This window comes from Cajanus cajan, chromosome 2 (genome assembly GCF_000230855.2).
Source record: "Cajanus cajan strain Asha chromosome 2, NIPB_CcT2T_4, whole genome shotgun sequence".
NCBI lineage: Eukaryota > Viridiplantae > Streptophyta > Magnoliopsida > Fabales > Fabaceae > Cajanus > Cajanus cajan.
In genome coordinates, this window is record NC_138518.1 from 39,183,943 (window position 1) to 39,197,188 (window position 13,246).

The window sequence follows — 13,246 nt, forward strand, 5'->3', positions numbered from 1 at the left end:
AAAAGGAGGGTTCGTGGAGTCGCCACCAATGTTTTACTCAAAACATTGGAAAAAGGGATAAGGCAATTGATTTAAAAATCAACTTTGGCCACTACAACCAGAGTTGGGTAAGGGAGTCGGTTACGCGTGGGGAAGGTGTTAGCACCCCACAGCGCCCCTTTCGGGTTCCCTATGACAGATTATTTTCTAAAATAACAGCGTAAAATTACTAAATTACCCCTATTTATTCTAAACAATTATGAATTGACTATCTACATGATGACAGTTTAAATATGCACACAGAAAGCAGTAAAAGGAAGGATTTAAGAAGAAACCTCTTGAAGCGTGCTTTTATATATTGAGTAAAACTGGGAAGCTTTTTGGCGTTCCCTCGCTCTACAAGCTCGCTCGCTCCTTCCTAAAAACTTTTGACTATGGAAATCCGGAGGATTTCCCTTCGACTAGGTTCGAATCTCCAAGCTAAGTGCTCGGAATTCCAGAACTTCGTCGGATCGACTCCCAGAGAGATTTCTAGGGCAGAACACTGCTCAAAAACCCCAGAATACTCAAGGAGGGAGTCAAAACTCTGTTAAAAAGTGTGGAATGACGTCCAATTGACGTCATATTTATAGGGAATAGGCGCAATACGGCCTACAGGGGCAATACGGCCGTATTGAAATTTTTGAACTTCAATACGGTCGTATTGAAGTTCAATACGGTCGTATTGAAGTTCAATACGGTCGTATTGAAATTTAGAAATTTCAATACGCCCGTATTGAGTTCGCTGCGGTTGTATTGAAGTGTCAATACGGTCGTATTGACTTCAGTACGACCGTATTGAAGTGTCAATACGGTCGTATTGACTTCAGTACGGCCGTATTGAAGTTTCAGAAACTTCAATACGCCGTATTGAGTTTCGCTGCGGCCGTATTGAAGCTTCAATACGGCCGTATTAAGTTCAGTACGGCCGTATTGGGCTTTTTCCCTCCACTTCCTTATTTTTGAGCTATTCTAAGACCTCTAAACCTACAGAGAACCCTCCTAGGGCCTTCGAGGAGTCCTTCTGGCTGATTATCCTTCAGTCTTCGAGAGTCTTCAAGCTTTATTTCCGACCCGGACAATTTTAGGGGTCTACAGTCAACCGGTACACCAAAAAGTCGTTCGACTAAGTAAAGGGGGGGCAGCTGTAGACCCCTAAAATTGTCCGGGTCGGAAATAAAGCTCAAAGACTCTCGAAGACCGAAGGAAAGTCAGCCGGAAGGACTCCTGGAAGACCCTAGGATGATTCTTTGTAGGTCTAGAAGTCTTAAAGTAGCTTAGAATAAGGGTGTGCGAGGATTGGAGCTCAATACACCCTCCCAGAGGTTCAGTACGGCCGTACTGAGCCATTTGAACTGTAATACGGCCGTAGTGAACTCAATACGGCCGTACTGAAGTTTTTGAACTTCAGTACGGCCGTACCAAATTCAATACGGTCGTACTGTAGTTCAAAATGGCTCAGTACGGGCCGTAGTGAAATCAATACGGCCGTACTGTAGTTCAAAAACCCAGTACGGGCCGTATTGACCTCCCAGGCCGTATTGCGCCCCAATCCTATAAATAGGACGTCATTTGCACGTCCTCACACACTTTTTCCACACTTCTGGACCCTCGTGCTGAGTATTCTTGGGTTTTTGAGCTATTCTCTGCCCTAGAAGTCTCTCCGAGAGCCAATCCGACAAAGTTCTTGAGTCATGAGCCATTAGCTTGAGACTCGAACAAGTCGAAGGGAAATCTCTTTGATTTCCATAGTAAAAATTATCTTTAGTGAAAGGAGCGAGCGGACGTGTAGTGGGAAGGAGCGCCAAAAAGCCTCCTAAACTTCGTTTTGAATATATAAAAGCACGCTTCAAAGGTTTATTCCCAAAATCCTTTCTTTTACCGCTTTTTGATTGTTGCATTACACGTTTAAAGCTTTCATCATGTAAATATTTTACTTATAATCGTTTCTAATAAATGGGGGTAATTTAGTAACTTTACGCTATTATTTATGAAATAATCTGTCATAGGGAACCCGAAAGGGGCGTTGTGGGGTGCTAACACCTTCCTCACACGTAACCGACTCCCTTACCCAACTCTGGTTGTAATGGCCTGTCGCCACCGGCCCGAAACAGGCTTTCGGCATTCGCGAAGGATGGTTGGACTCTTTTATTTGTTTAAAAATATGGATTGCTAGAATGACTTATTCTCAAACTGAGACCTTGTCAAACGAGCAATTTTATTAAAAGACTCACCAATCCATGTTAATCCCAAGCGGGACCCTCCATGGATTAGCGGTTTTCATAAAAAGGAAGGGTTCATGGAGTCGCCACCAATGTTTTACTCAAAACATTGGAAAAAGAAGTTTAAGGCAATCGATTCAAAAATCGACTTCGGCCATAACAACCAGAGTCAGGTAAGGGAGTCGGTTACGCGTGGGGAAGGTGTTAGCACCCCACAGCGCCCCTTTCAGGTTCCCTATGACAGATTATTTCTAAAAATAATAGTGCGAAATTACTAAATTACCCCTATTTATTCTAAACAATTATAACTTAACTATCTACATGATGACAGTTAAATATACACACAGAAAGCAGTAAAAGGAAGGACTTAAGAAGAAACCTTTGAAGCGTGCTTTTATATTCAAGTAAAACTGGGAAGCTTTTTGGCGTTCCCTCGCTCTACAAGCCCGCTCACTCCCTCCTAGAAAATTTTAACTATGGAAATCCGGAGATTTCCCTTCGACTAAGTTCGAATCTCCAAGCTAAATGCTCGGAATTCCAGAACTTCGTCGGATCGACTCCCAGAGAGATTTCTAGGGCAGAACACTGCTCAAAAACCCCAGAATACTCAAGGAGGGAGTCAAAACTGTGTGTGAAAGTGTCAAATGACGTCCAATTGACGTCATATTTATAGGGATGAGGCGCAATACGGTCTCTGGGGGTCAATACGGTCCGTATTGAAGTTTTGAACTACAATACGGCCGTATTGAATTCAATACGGCCGTATTGAAGTTCAAAAAACCTCAATACGGCCGTATTGAAGTTCAGTGCAGCCGTATTGAAGTTCAGTGCAGCCGTATTGAATTCAATGCAGTCGTATTGAAGTTCAGAAACTTCAATACGGCCGTATTGAGTTCAGTGCGGCCGTATTGTAGTTTAAAATGTTCAATACGGCCGTACTGAACTTTTGGGAGGCCGTATTGGGCTTCATTCCCTCCACTTTCTTATTTTTTGCTACTCTAAGACCTCTAAACCTACAGATTGTCATCCTAGGGTCTTCCAGGAGTCCTTCCGGCTGACTTTCCTTTGGTCTTCGAGAGTCTTCGAGTCTTATTTCCGACCCGGACAATTTTAGGGGTCTACATGGCCAAAGTTGATTTGCGAAAATCAATTGCCTTATATCTTTTTCCAATGTTTTGAGTAAAACATTGGTGGCGACTCCAAGAACCCCTTCTTTTTGCGAAAACCACTAATCCATGGAGGGTCCCGCTTGGGATTAACATGGATTGGTGAGAGTCATTTAAACAAAATTGTTAGCTCGATGAGGTCTCAGTTTGAGAATAAGTCGTTCTAACAATCCACCATTTTTTCAAAACTTAATAAGAGTCCAACCATCGTCGCTAATGCCAACGTCCGTTTCGGCGGGTGGCGACAGACTCCAACAAGCCACATGGCCTTGTCTACTCACACCTTTGGCATCTTGCCAAGTGACAAGCTACCATTGGCTTTTTTAGTCTTAGGATAGTGAGATTTGTAATATTCATTTTTCTAAAGGGAGTATTTTTGTAATTTCTATTAATGGCATTTTCGCAAATTTTATTAAAGTTTGAGGGGTAAATGGGTAACTTGGAACGGGTTGTTCCAAAATTGGAACGGGCCGTTCCAAGCAATAAAAAGACACTAAATTTTAAGTTGGGAACGGGTCCAGAACGGGCCGTTCCAACTGGGAGAACGGGCCGTTCTGATTTTGGAACGGGCCATTCTGGAGGGAGAACGGGCCGTTCCGGAAGGAGAACGGGCCGTTCTGGATGAGTCTCGGAACGGGCCGTTCCGATTTTAGAACGGGTCGTTCTGCTTTTTGGGAACGGGCCATTCCGATTTTGGAACGGGCCGTTCCAGTTTAAAAATTTGTGTACATTTGAAAGATTCGGAACGGGCCGTTCCGAATTCAATACGGGCCGTTCCGGGTGACTCTGGTTGCCTATAAATAGGAGGCAGGGGGGTGAAAAAAAATATAACTGGAGAGAAGAGAATCCTAGAGAGAGAAAGAGGAGAGTGAGAGAAAGAAAAAGAGGGGAGGAGAAAAGAAAAGAGGAGAGAGAAAGAGGAATCCAGTAGAGGAGGTTCTGCCAGGGGAGAGAAAAGAGGAAGGAGAGGAGGAGATTCTGCCCGAGTTTCGATCCTTGTTTAAGGAGAGAGGTGGAGATTCTGCCCGAGTTTCGGTTCTTGTTTAAGCAAGAAAGAGGAGAAGGTTCTACCCGAGTTTCAGTTCAGGTTTATCCAAGTAAGGGTAGTGCTTATAAAATTAATCTAGTGCGTATGAGCATGATAGGAATAGTATAATTTTAATATGCTATTTTATGTGGAGATTTTCATTTCACATAATATAATTTGGATCAATTGATGGTTGTTTTGGATATTTAATTATTTATATTATTATTATATTGACAAATTGGCATGATTATGGTTATGTTTAATTATGGAATATGCTATGTGTATGTGGTTTGGAAAAGTAAATAGGACTTAAAGGAGTAAGGTTATGGTATGGATAGATCTCTTGGTGAGATCAGGATATAATCTTTGGAAAAATATGAAATTTGGGAATCCCATGGTGAGGATTCCAATGTGGAACTTTTCCAAAGATTATATGATAAACCACTTTAGATGTTAGGTGGATTCTGAAGTACTCCTCTAAGTATTCTATTTGCTACCGGTATGGGTCTAGGCCGAGTCATACCGATGGATGAGGTGGCCCCACCAGGGTTACGTGACGACGTAATCCAACTGTATATTTTCCATGAGAGGTTAGGCGTGGGACATGGGTTGCTGACATGTTTCACCGTATCAACACTTGGTTTGGATGGTGTTGAGGCCAACATTTGGTTTGGATGTGTTGGTTACATCATGGATTATACAGTGGTGTGACTTTGTTTTGGATGTGGAATATGTATACATATGGTATGGATTGTATACATTGGTTATGGATTATTTTATTATCATAAAATATGTATACATTGGCATGGACGTGTATACATTATATTTTGGGTTGGTCTATATTTAGCTTGAAAATGACTTGTTGGTCTAGATAAATACTGTGGATAAATATCTGTTTAATGATATTTTATTATGATGTACTATGATTGGTTTTATATGTGCTAACCCTTATATTTCCATGATGTGGACTGTGATGATCTCACTATGTGGGGGGGCAGATCAGGTATGAGGCTTTGGGATAGCTGCTTTGAGAAGTGGCTAGGTTTAGAGCTTGACCAGCACCTAGGGTGTCTTATTTTGATGTTTTCATGACATTGTAATTATATTATCTTTTTGGATTACTGTATAACTTTACTGAGGATGATGACTCTATTATAAAAGATTATATTATATTTTAGAAACAATTTATATGTTATTGTATATTTACACTCTAGCGTAGCTGGATTTTGCTCTATTTTCTTTATTTTATATTATTTTATTTTAGTTGGTTATTGATGTGACGGCCTAGGGTGGGTCGTTACAAGATTCAAACCATTTAACTAGAGTTGGTTATCTTGAGTACAAGTTAACTAACTTTGGTTACAGTTAACCATGGTTAGTCTAACTTGCACCGTAAGCTAACCAAACTCTATATACTCTTTCTCCTCGTTGTAGATGAACAGTTTTGAGCTATTTGATAATAAAATTAATATTTTTCTCTACCAAAAGTCTAGTTCTCTTTGTTGGTGAAATTATCTCCTCATGAACTCTTATTAAGGAATTCTTCCTTGTGACAAGTTCTTCACATTCTTGCATATCTTTATTTGATGTATACCTCCTCCTTCCTCATTAATCATTTGAAGATGTATTTTGTTTCAAAATCTATGGAAGAAGATTGGGCACACATTGAGGCTAGTTGAAGAGAAGCAACAACCTTCTCCATGCTAGTTTCATCATATTTGCAAAATAAATGATCTACATGCCTGAACTAAATTGATTAATGTTCTTTTGGTTTATAATCTGATGATGACATGATGCTAAGGGGCCAAATCCAAAGGGATCCAAGAGTAGCGAGCTAGGCAAAAAGGAAGAAAGTCCAAGCTTTTATCGAGTGGTTATTTTTAGTATTTGATGGAGGACCATCCATGGAGCTTCATGTGGGACCCATCACTAAGCCAATGGCTAGGAAATTGGAAGAGGATAGGGAAGTCAAAACCCTAGAAGACAAGTTTCTCAAGAATAAATACACTAATCACTCTCTTAAGCTTTGGTAGCCTAGAATTTATTTTTATGCCTATTTTGCCCTTGTCTTTGATTTTCCATTTTTACCCTTGTATTTTGGGATATCTTAGACATAGGATCTATTTTACTTGTATTTCCAATTTTACCCTTGTATTTTGGGATATTTTAGTCATAGGATTTATTTTCATTTGTATTTCCCATTTTACCCTTGTATTATGGGGTGCTTTAGATCATAGGATTTTAATTTTGGGCTAAGGTATTTGATTAGGGTGGGAACAAAAACCTAGACGTATTTTTGTGGCTATTAGACCTATTTTTGGTGTTAGAAAGGCTTAGGCCCAAGTGGAGGGCAAAGGTTGCATGGTCTTATCATGCACCTAGATGTAGCCTAACTAATCCCAAAGATTCCATCCTTGGCCACCAAGTTGCATTTAGGGTTAATTTGCATTTCATTTGGTGTGCATTTGGCTTGAGAATTTCAGCCATGCACTCTCCAAATGCAACCCTAGATGCCTCCCACTCCTATAAATACCCTAGGCTTGCATCATGTAAATATTTTGGAAATTGAATATAAAGAGAGCATTTTGCCTTTATATCATCCTTAGTCACCTTGGCTATTTTCGGCCACCTCCCATCCTATCTCCACCTTGAGAGCTAAACCCTAGAAGTGGCCTTCATCTACCTTGAAGTGAGCCAAACCCTAGAGTGCCCTCTCAAACCTTTCATCTAACACTTCGCCCACACTCTCCATTTTCGTCCATTCTACCATATTCCTCCTTTAAACAAAACGCCTCCCTTGTGCTCTCGCATTGATCAACCAAACCATCAATGCTAGCAAGGATTCCATCAAGTGGTATCTAGAGCCAAAGGTTCTTCAAGGGTAACGTTTTTGGTCTCTCATAAATTCGGTCATGTCTAATGTGTCTTCTTGTTTGTCTTAAAATTTGTGCTTGATATACACATTCTCTTGGTCTATATGTCTTGTGTTGATCATTGATTCATGCTCTAAATTTTCTTATGAATCATCCTTGTGCCTAGGATTCCTTGTGTAGGACTCACCCATTTTTGGTTTAAGTGTGAGTGGCTGGAAAATTTTGGTGCATGCTAAAAAAAATGATGATCATATGATTTTCTTTTTTTTAATCTATTAAGTTTTGTCATAAGCGTATGACTTTCCCTAATTTTTCTTGAAAAAAAAATTCCAAGTTCACATGCCTAGACACTTTCACGATCAAAATATGATATGCATGCCTTATGTTTGTTGAAATGGCCGTGGGGTTTAGAGTGCTTTAGAGAGTCAATCATGCATGCTAATTAGTTCTAGCATGTTCTACATCACTTAGAATATCATGTGTGATTAATTTCTTTACACATATTTGCTTCAAATTTTCGGCCAATTTTGTGTATTCCTTGGTGAACTTATATGTCTACATGATGTTTGATAATTTGAGTGTGAAATTGATTTATTTATGCCTATTTTTGCTGCTGGACATGGGCTATTAAAAACCTAAGAAAAACACTCAAATTTTGTCTCATTGAGCTAGTGTAAGTTGCTAAAAGAATACTCCAAAAAGTTGCTAACAAAACCACTAAAAACAAGTGTAAAACCCCAAGCAAAGGAATAGTATAAAATTCAAAAAAAAAAAGTGAAAAAGTGTATGGACTTGGAACATTGAAACCGAGACTTGGACAAGCCCAAAAAGAACAAAGAAACCAAAAACAAGAAAAAGGGAACCCTTTGCTAGACTTGTGGAGTTTTGGACCAACTTTCATACCATAGCACTTGGAGTAAATTCTTGAACCATTAGATAATACTTAATGGCCGAATGAGACAATAAATCAAACATGTTAAGTGCATCATTTCTCTTTTAAACCTACTTGCTATTCTATTCTAGTACCATTGTAGGCATTACTCTTTTGTGTGCTTGCCTTTTATTAATGTGCCTTAATTTCAGTTTTTGAGTCTTCTTTCTACTCTTAAGTTTGTCTCATAAATTCCATTTGAGTTTAGCCTTTTCTTAATTGTGCCTTTTTAGTTTTTTTCTTTCTTGGCCTCTTGTACTCTTGGGTTGTGTTTTCTTCTTGACCTAGGTGGGGAAAACTTCTAAAACACTACACACTTTCTTGGTGGATTGTGTGGAGGGGTTGTCCGATTGGAGTTCAAGGAACTTTGGAGGATCACACCAATTCAAAGAGAGAAAACACCATTTAAAGGCTAACATTGGGTGTTCATTGTGAAGGGGTCGAGAATTGAAGACTTGGAGGCTTCCTTTTCTACTTACTTCTTTCTTGTTACATTTTTGGCCTCTTGTGTTTTGGCTTTGGTTTCATTCATTTTTTGGTTTGTAATTGGCCATTTTAAACCTCTTCAATTTGGTGGTAATTTCGTGTAGTTTGAAGGTGATTTGAAAACCTTCACCTAGAAATTCGACTAGTATATGTTTTAAGTTGCTTTCCTTTGCATGTTTTAAAGCTTTTGGTAGCATAATTGCTTAGGACTTTATTTTTTTCTCAATTTTCGTTTAGAAGGCTTGCTTTTGCCTACTAGGGGGAACGTACACACACACATACACTTTATTCTTGTGCCAAATTGTTTTGTGAGAAAAGTGTGAAAAGGCTTAGTGATTTTTACTTGATAAGGCTTGGTTATTAAGTGATTCCTAGTAGTCCACCTCCCTTTGATAGCTCACTTTGTACATTTAGGCCTTTTCCTACCTATCTTGCACCTTGAAAACCATTTGTGAAAACCTTTTTATCACTCACTCTTTGTGAAAACCTTTTTCAAACCTTTTTTGAAAACAACTTTGTGAAAACCTTTTTGATCAAAGATGAGTGATCAATCTAGTGTACATGGTCATAACTCTTGTAGTACTAGGTCTAGTGTTAGGGATGAACTTAGGAAACTAAAAGAGTACCTAAGGAAAAAAGAAGAGGAAAATATAAAAAGAGAGGAAGAGCTTAGAAGAAGAGAAAGAGAAAATGAGAAAAAAAAATGAAGAAACAAAAAGATTGCTTGCTAGGTTAGTGGTGGAAGGAGAGGCTAGTGGTTCAAGACCAAGAGTCTCTTCCCCTAAATCTTCAAAAGGTGAAGGGGGTAGAATACCTTCAATTGTTCATGAGGAGGAAGGGCATCATACCCAACCTCCAAGTGATATCTTCTATAGTAGTCATCACAATGATGATTACTATCAAAGACCCCCAAGACCCCATAGACATAGGGAGTCCTCCAATAATGATGGAGAAAGTAAGGAGGAGTGGAAGAAGTGCTTCTCCTAAACTTCTCTCTAGCCCGGATCTTCTTCAAGGAGCTTGTATCCGAATGGAATGAAGGCAAAATGGAAGAGGAATCTCGGATGTACTAGGCCTAAGCCTTGGATGGAAGCATCCAAGCTTAAGGAACAATGGACTACTCACTTCAAAAAGAAGGAAAGTGATGAACTCTCCTAGGTTTTTTGAGGTAAGAAGTTCGGTGACTTTGAAGGGAAACTCGGCACAAGGCTCTCAAATTTCATATAATGTTCAAAGTGAAGTTACAAGTGTGAAGGAAGCAATATAAAGGATCCGGATTCAAGGCACTTGGCGCCAATGTGAAGGAGTCACATGTGGCGCCAAGTTTTGAATTCGAAATTCAAAAATTTTGAATTCAAAACTTCACACACACATGTCATGTCCGGTCACATTAGGCTAGGTACATTTAGGTGTGACTTAGGATGCATTTAGGGTTAATTTTGAGTCACACATGTTCAGCCAAGGTGCCGTGAAACATGTGACCCAAAATGCAACTTAAATGTATCCTAAATTAAACCTAGTTTAACCTAATCCAATTAAACTACTAATCCTCCTTAAACCCTAATCTGATGACCTAAATAAAATGTTCAAGAAAATACAATGAATAGGAAAAATTACAAGAAGAAGAATGAGCCTAATATTGGGTATCAAAAGCCCAAAGCCTAAGAAGCCCAAATACAAGCCCAAAGCAAAAACCCTAATCTATGGTCAAAATACAAGACCAAAATCAAAGTAACCTCCTATGCTAAGAATATGCAATAAAACATGGTGTTCAATCAAGTAAGGTCCAAGTGAGAAGCACCCTAGGCCCACCAAGCCCATTGGGCCCACTAAGCTCTGAAGCAGACAAGTATTCAAGTAATCTCCTGGCCATAGCTCTAGTGGTTGGGCCTTTAGCCCATGCTCTTCCATCATTCCCTCCCTCTTGAGAAGGATTCGTCCTCGAATCTGAAGACTCTTCCTCATCATCACTAGCACCTACAAAAGGTTTGAGATCACTAACATTAAAAGTAGGCTTACTTCATAATCAGAGGGTAAATCAAGCCTATAAGCGTTATCATTGATACGCTATAAGACCTGAAAGGGACCATCTCCTCTAGGACTGAGTTTGGACTTCCTCTATTTTGGAAAACGTTCTTTTCTTAAATGAAGCCAAACCCAATCTCCTTCCTCGAAGATCATAGGTCTTTTGCCTTTATTTCCTTGTTGAGCATACTTCTCATTTTGGAGTTGGATATGAGTTTTAATCCTTTCGTGAAGTTTCTTAACAAACTCAGCTCTTGAAGCCCCTTCCTTATGAATGAAATGTTCAACATTAGGAAGAGGTATCAAGTCTAAAGGAGTCAAAGGATTAAACCCATACACAGCTTCAAAAGGAGAAATATTGGTAGTTTTGTGGACTACCCTATTATAGGCAAATTCAATGTGAGGCAAATACTCATCCCAAGATTTGTGATTGCCCTTTAGGACTGTCGCCACCGGCCCGAAACGGGCTTTCGGCATTCGCGAAGGATGGTTGGACTCTTTTATTTGTTTAAAAAATATGGATTGCTAGAATGACTTATTCTCAAACTGAGACCTTGTCAAACGAGCAATTTTATTAAAAGGCTCACCAATCCATGTTAATCCCAAGCGGAACCCTCCATGGATTAGCGGTTTTCATAAAAAGGAAGGGTTCATGGAGTCGCCACCAATGTTTTACTCAAAACATTGGAAAAAGAAGTTTAAGGCAATCGATTCAAAAATCGACTTCGGCCATGACAACCAGAGTCGGGTAAGGGAGTCGGTTACGCGTGGGGAAGGTGTTAGCACCCCACAGCGCCCCTTTCGGGTTCCCTATGACAGATTATTTCTAAAAATAATAGTGCAAAATTACTAAATTACCCCTATTTATTCTAAACAATTATAACTTAACTATCTACATGATGACAGTTAAATATACACACAGAAAGCAGTAAAAGGAAAGTCTTAAGAAGAAACCTTTGAAGCGTGCTTTTATATTCAAGTAAAACTGGGAAGCTTTTTGGCGTTCCCTCGCTCTACAAGCCCGCTCGCTCCCTCCTAGAAAATTTTAACTATGGAAATCCGGAGGATTTCCCTTCGACTCAGTTCGAGACTCAAGCAAAAAGCTCAGAACTCGAGAACTTTGTCGGATCAACTCTCCGAGTGATTTCTAGGCAGAGCACTGCTCAAAAAAACCCAGAATACTCAAGAAGAGGGTTAAAACTCAGTGTAAAAGTGTCGAATGACGTCCAATTGACGTCATATTTATAGGGATGAGGCGCAATACGGCCTCTGGGGGTCAATACGGTCCGTATTGAAGTTTTGAACTACAATACGGCCGTATTGAATTCAGTACGGCCGTATTGAAGTTCAAAAAACCTCAATACGGCCGTATTGAGTTCAGTGCAGCCGTATTGAAGTTCAGTGCAGCCGTATTGAGTTCAGTGCAGCCGTATTGAAGTTCAGAAACTTCAATACGGCCGTATTGAGTTCAGTGCGGCCGTATTGTAGTTTAAAATGTTCAATACGGCCGTACTGAACTTTTGGGAGGCCGTATTGGGTTTCATTCCCTCCACTTTCTTATTTTTTGCTACTCTAAGACCTCTAAACCTACAGATTGTCATCCCACGGTCTTCTAAGAGTCCCTTTGGCTGACTTTCCTTTGATCTTCGAGAGTCTTCGAGTCTTATTTCCGACCCGGACAATTTTAGGGGTCTACAAGGACTGCCCTAAGCATAGTAGATAGAGATCTATTCACTACCTCAGTTTGGCCATCTGTTTGAGGATGACAAGTAGTTGAAAAGAGGAGTTTGGTTCCTAGTCTTGACCATAAGACACGCAAAAAGTGGCTTAGGAACTTAGTATCTCTATTTGAAACTATTGTCTTAGGAAGTCCATGGAGTTTAACCACATCTCTAAAGAAGAGTTTTGCAATGTTGCTTACATCATCTACTTTGTGGCATGGAATGAAATAAGCCATTTTACTGAAACGGTCCACAACCACAAAGATAGAATCCATTCCCCTTTGGGTTCTAGGTAAACCTAGCACAAAATCCATGCTAATATCTACCCAACGGGAAGAAGAAACAGGCAAAGGTGTGTATGTACCATGAGGCATCACTTTAGACTTGGCTTGTAAACAAGCCAAACATCTAAAACAATGCCTTTGGACATCCTTTCGCATATGGGGCCAATAAATTTTTTCTTTTAGCAAACTAAGGGTTTTATCAACACCAAAGTGCCCCATAAGCCCACCTTCATGACTCTCTTTAATTAACAGTTTCCTAATGGATCCTTGGGGTATACATAACTTTCCTTCTTTGTACAAATACCCCTCAGCCATATAGAAACCATCAAAAGCTTTTTGTTGGCATTTTTTATAATTATCACCAAAATCAAGATCTTCCTCATACAATTCCCTAATATTATCAAATCCAAGAATTTGAGTACCTAGAGACATAAGCAATGTATGCCTTCTAGATAATGCATCAGCTACAATATTTGATTTTCCTTTCTTGAAT

General features: G+C 39.6%; 1 long non-coding RNA gene across 1 annotated transcript; it reads left to right on the forward strand.

Annotated features, from left to right (window-relative positions):
• Nucleotides 1-3,786: 3,786 nt before the first annotated feature.
• On the forward strand, nucleotides 3,787-7,027 carry LOC145954248 (uncharacterized). The gene is made up of 2 exons (XR_014431412.1): nucleotides 3,787-4,503; nucleotides 5,432-7,027. It is a non-coding gene; the product is annotated as an uncharacterized LOC145954248 (long non-coding RNA).
• The last annotated feature ends 6,219 nt before the right edge of the window (nucleotides 7,028-13,246 follow it).